Genomic DNA, 5,902 nt, shown 5'->3' with positions numbered 1-5,902 from the left:
TAAAAAGAAGATGGGAAAGTTGTTTTTTTTGAATGCAAGAAAACACAACGTAAAAAGTTTTACATGTTTAAAAATAAAAAATTAAACCAAAAAAAAATGATTATATAAATATGTAACAAATTATTGGTAACAAAACATTACCGGTATTAAAAGATTTCTGTTTAAATCAGATTTTTGAAAAAATTAAAAATTGAAAATGTTCTGACATTGGTTTTATTTTAAAACATTTCAAAATTTATTTTTTAAAATATTCTTAAATACTTTTATGGGGATGGCTAGCACATGGCCCCGCTGCTCAGCTGTCCATTGGAGATCCCAGAGGATGGGGCTGATCTGCATCCTGGGTGTCCAAAAAAGGTCCGGTCAACTTCCCTAAGAGGGAGAGAAGAAGAAAGGTGATTAGCATGAGCAGGTTTTCAAGCAGTCAGCTCTGCTCCAGGGAAAAGTTTATACTCAGGAGGGGAGGGAAAGACACAGTTTACATGACACCAGCAATGTGGTTTGTTGATACTTACATGCTTTTTTGGGGATGGCTAGCACATCGCCCCGCTGCTCAGCTGTCCATTGGAGATCCCGGAGGATGGGGCTGATCTGCATCCTGGGTGTCCAAAAAAGGTCCGGTCAACTTCCCTAAGAGGGAGAGAAGAAGAAAGGTGATTAGCATGAGCAGGTTTTCAAGCAGTCAGCTCTGCTCCAGGGAAAAGTTTATACTCAGGAGGGGAGGGAAAGACACAGTTTACATGACACCAGCAATGAGGTTTGTTGATACTTACATGCTTTTCTGGGGATGGCTAGCACATCGCCCCGCTGCTCAGCTGTCCATTGGAGATCCCGGAGGTTAAGGGATTTGCTTATGCAGGAACAATTACTAATGTTTACACTGAAAAATAAAAACTAGACAACTAATACTATAAAAACCAAACATATAACAATGAAAAACTGATCCAACTTGACCAAAACACTTGTAACACATGTAACACTTATCTAAAATGGTGTTTACACTATAGGAATACTTAAACTGTTCCAGTAGAGGCCAAAACTTCAACTATTGGTGATTCAAGGTTGATGTTCTATTGAAAGGAAAATAAAAAAAACATGAAAAACAAATCTGGGAAATGGGTTTAACATCGATTAATTGTTCTAAAAACTTACATTGAAAAAATGATGCTATCAGATCACGGCGAGTGCTTTGCCCAAGGCCAGCATCATCAACCACTGCAGGAGACAGGTCAGAATCGAGACTGATCAATGGATCAATCTCGGCCTCCAAACGGTTTGCAATACAAATATTATGTAAATTTATACAAGCAATAATTATATTGCAAACCTTTGTTGGCGAATACAGCAACAGACCCCCTGACCTGTCAAGACAGCGAAAGCGGGTTTTAAGCAGACCAAAGGGGCGTTCTATCAATCCCCTAGTCCTAGTGTGAGCTGCCTGAAACCTGTGTTCTGCAGGGGTGTCAGGATTAGCCAGTGGAGTTAGCAGCCAGGGAAAACTTCCATATCCTTGATCGCCTAAAATAAAAAATATATATATTTTTAACTTTGAAAAGAATAATAAAAAATATTAAAAGTTTAATAAATTATTTACTTACCAATCAGCCATCCATGAGGCATCTGTTGTTGTTGAAACATCTCAAATAGGCTAGATTGCTGCAAAATAAAGGAATCACGAGAAGCCCCTGGCATGCCAGCAAACACCTGCATGAAACGCATTTTTGAATCACAAATCATTTGTACATTTAGAGAATGGAAAGATTTTCGATTCCGAAAAATCTCTTCCATTTGGCGGGGGGCCATGAGAGCAATATGGGTGCAATCTATTGCACCCAAAATATTGGGGATTCGTCCCACGGCAAAAAAACCCGCCTTCACAGCATTCCATTCATGTTCGGTCTGAGGTAAATGTACAAACTCAGAAACATGTTTCCGCATTGCCAGAAGGACCTGTGACAAACAGCGAGAAAAAGTGGCTTGTGAAAAGCCAGCAATTATCGCCAGAGTCGGTTGGAATGTTCCCGATGCCAAAAAATGGAGTGTGGCTAGCAGTTTTGCCAAGCCTGGAACTGCTCTGTTCGTAGGAACACGCGGTTCAAGATCCTTCTCCAGCAGATCATACAGCTGGTAAATGGCAGCAGAGGAGAGGCGATAACATTTTATCACCTCAACCTCTCGAATCCCATCCAACAACCGTCTTTGTCTATATAGACGTGGCCTTGGGATTCTCACAACACCCGAGGAAGATGGAGTACTTTCAGATGCACCTGCAGAAATACCCACATTCACAGCTGATTCATCAGGAGTGGCTGCAATACTCATCTGCGCCCTAAACTGCAGCCTACTTGCTTGAACACATGCTGCAAACATGAATTCCCACACTTGAGCCGGAAAGCGCTCCATTTTAAAAAAAAAGTTAATTTCTATATGATAATAATCAATCAAATTATAAGGATACTATTATCTGTGTCAGGTGTCTTCCTCCTTCTCCAGATTCAGGTGCGTAGTTCCTTGACAGGTAATAATATTCTCTCTCCAGCTCCTCCACCTGCTGCTGCTGCTGATGCTGATGCTGATGCTGGAAAGAGTGATTAAAAAATACCTGGTCTATTTCTAACTTTGGAATGAACCAACTGTAATGGACTGAACCATTATTGTAACAAGCCAATAGATCATTTTAAAAATATATAATCAACACCATTTAAAACAAATAATGCTTGGGAAAGCATATTTGCTGTTACACACTTATTTTACCTGAAAAATATGTAATTTTAAACCATTTGATTTAAAACTCTCACACCCAAGAGGTGCGGACAGTTTTTTGCGAATTCACGGCAAAATTCGCTTTTATTTTGGCGAATGATATACGCATATTTGTAATTGAATAGCAACGTTCGACTTTCACAATTCAAAAGTGGATAGATTAGTATTTTAGGCGAACTGTAGATTTTCACAATATTCGCAAGTTAAATTGAATTTGGCAAAACTGTATTCGCTGGCGAAAATTTCGAAAATAACACATTCGACACTCATTCGCACCTAATTGAATACCCCTCTTTGACTCTCCTGGGGATTTGTGATATCTGACAACGCCACCAATATTGTGCGGGCATTACATCTGGGCAAATTCCAGCACGTCCCATGTTTTGCTCACATAATAAACTTGGTGGTGCAGAATTTTCTGAAAAGCAACAGGGGCATGCAGGTAACGCTTTGGGTGACCCGACAAATTTCTGGCCACTTTCGCCATTCAGCGACTGTGTGCCGAAGACTGGAGCGCCAGCAAACACTCTTCAACCTGCCCCACCATCACCTGAAGCAAGAGGTTGTGACGCGGTGGAACTCAACCCTCTATATGCTTCAGAGGATGGAGGAGCAGCAAAAGGCCATTCAAGGGGGTATGCACCTGACTCAAGTGCAGTGGAGAATGATTTCCGTGTTGTGCAAGGTTCTCCAGCCATTCGAACCTGCCACACGTGAAGTCAGTTCAGACACTGCCAGCTTGAGTCAGGTCATTCCCCTCATCAGGCTTTTGCAGAAGCAGCTGGAGAAAGTGAAGGAGGAGCTAAGACGGAGCGATTCCGCTCGGCATGTGGGACTTGTGGATGAAGCCCTTCATTCACTATGCCAGGATTCCAGGGTGGTCAATCTGTTGAAATCAGACCACTACATTTTGGCCACCGTGCTCGATCCTAGGTGTAAAGCCTATGTGGTGTCTCTTTCCGCCGACACAAGCCTGCAGAGGTGCAAAGACCTGCTGGTGAAAACACTGTCAGCTGAAGCAGAACGTGACACGTCAACAGCTCCTTCATTTTCTCCAGTAACTGGGGCTGCCAGGAAAAAACTTGGGTATCCTAAGCAACCCGCTGGCGGTGATGCAGGGCAGGCAGGACCAAGTTTGGACATCTGGTCTGGACTGAAGGACCTGGCAACAATTTCTGATATGTCTACTGTCACTGCATATGATACTATCACCATTGACAGAATGGTGGAGGATTACATCGGTGACAGCATCCAAGTAGGCATGTCAGACAGTCCGTACCTGTAGTGGCAGGAAAAAGAGGCAATTTGGAGGCCCCTGTACAAACTGGCTCTATTTTACCTGAGTTGCCCCCCCTCCAGTGTGTACTCCGAAAGAGTGTTTAGTGCAGCCGGGAACCTTGTCAGCGAAAGGCGTAGGAGGTTGCTTCCACAAAATATGGAGAAGATGATGTTCATAAAAATGAATTATCAACTCTTCCAGGAAGACCAGCCTCCAGAACGTACAGAGGGACCTGTGGTGGTGGATTCCAGCGGGGACGAATTAATACTCTGTGAGGATGAGGATGTACACAACACTGAAGAGGGTGAGGAATCGGTGGATGAGGAGGATGAGGATGACATTTTGTCTCCGTAGAGCCAGTTTGTGCAGGGACAGATTAATTGCCAGCTTGTTTTGTGGGGGCCCAAACGAACCAATCATTTCAGCCACAGTCGTGTGGCAGACCCTGGCACTGAAATGATTGGTTTGTTAAAGTGTGCATGTCCTGTTTATACAACATTCCCAAGAACAATTCCATCTTGCACCTCTTCTTTTTTTTTCTTTGCATTATGTACTGTTTGGGGCCTAGTTTTTCAAACTGCCATCCTGTCTGCCACTGCAGTGTCACTCCTAGATGGGCCACGTGTTTGTGCCGCCCACTCGTATCTCTTAGCATAGTCATCCAGCTACCTCGGTGCAACCTTTTGGACATAAAACCACTGGTGTGAGGTGTTCAGAGTAGACTGGAAATTAGTGAAAATTAAGGTTATTGAGGTTAATAATAGCATAGGAGCAGAAAAACCCACAAATTCTGTGATTTTTAGCTGTTTTTATGCTTTTTAAAAAAAAAATACAGATCCAAAACCCAGAACCCAAAACACGGAAGGGTGGTTTTGGCAAAACCAATCCAGATCCAAAACGCAAAGAAAGATCCAGATCCAAAACCAAAACACGAAAAGTGGCCGGTGCACACCCCTAATACAAATGTTCTATAAATTGATCCATAGAGTCAGGGCCGCCATCAGGGGGGGACTGCCAGGACTAGAGACCCGGGCCCGGACACTAGCAGAATGGGAGGGGGCCCGTGCCTGCTTCTACCACCGCTACACAGGCCGCACTAGCCCCCTTCCCCCCAATGGACCAATTCCTCATCCCTCAGGCTCCGATTGCTATGGGGTGCAGCCAAAGTGGCAAGCCCCGCCCCCATACACCGGCAACCGCATCATTTAGTAGGGGGCAGGGCCTAAGTGCCCATCCCCATTAGCAACCTGCTGTTGAATCAGTACCTGATAACGGCTTTATTTCACTTTTTTCCAGTGGAGATGACTTCAGGTGATAGGTACGTTATGGGACATATTTTGGTGGCCACTAAAGCTATTGCACAATTGTGGAGGTCCTCTGTTGTACCTAATATGACAACCAAAGAGAATAAGATTCAAAAACACTTTGGGCCAAATGTAATCGGGTCCAAGTTTTGTGTGAGGGACAAACTCGTACCTTCTCGCACATTTAAAGGTACAAATTTATCCCACAACTCGGCAACTATAATAGCCTGTGAACTTGTGAGTTTGAGGCTATTACATTGTGTGAGTCTGTGTGAGTTTTTTCATATAAAAACTCTAACCTTATAATGCATCTTTCATTACAAGGTGCGAGTCATACAGAAGCCTTCACAGATCAGTGAAGTCTTCTGTGCTCAAAAGGCACAACCAGCACTGGGCTTTTTCAAGCCGGTCCTAGTTGTGAAAATACAGGGGAAAAAAATGTAGGGTTCCCCCGTATTTTCAACAACCAGCTCAGTGAGCCAATCCTGATTGTGGAAACACAGGGGACAAAATGAGTAGGGGTCTCCTGTATTTTCCACAACCAGCACCGATCTCA

General features: G+C 43.5%; 1 long non-coding RNA gene across 1 annotated transcript; it reads right to left on the bottom strand.

The window, feature by feature from the left end:
* Window positions 1-283: 283 nt before the first annotated feature.
* LOC148524151 (uncharacterized) lies at window positions 284-899 on the bottom strand. The gene is made up of 3 exons (XR_015878387.1): window positions 774-899; window positions 516-630; window positions 284-372 (listed from the first exon to the last, which is right to left on the bottom strand). It is a non-coding gene; the product is annotated as an uncharacterized LOC148524151 (long non-coding RNA).
* Between the last annotated feature and the right edge of the window lie 5,003 nt (window positions 900-5,902).

The sequence above is a fragment of the Taudactylus pleione genome, unplaced genomic scaffold (genome assembly GCF_031769625.1).
Source record: "Taudactylus pleione unplaced genomic scaffold, aTauple2 ptg000121l, whole genome shotgun sequence".
Classification (NCBI taxonomy): Eukaryota; Metazoa; Chordata; class Amphibia; order Anura; family Myobatrachidae; genus Taudactylus; species Taudactylus pleione.
Note: the sequence above shows the minus strand (reverse complement) of the source record. Positions and strands in the feature narration are given on the sequence as shown.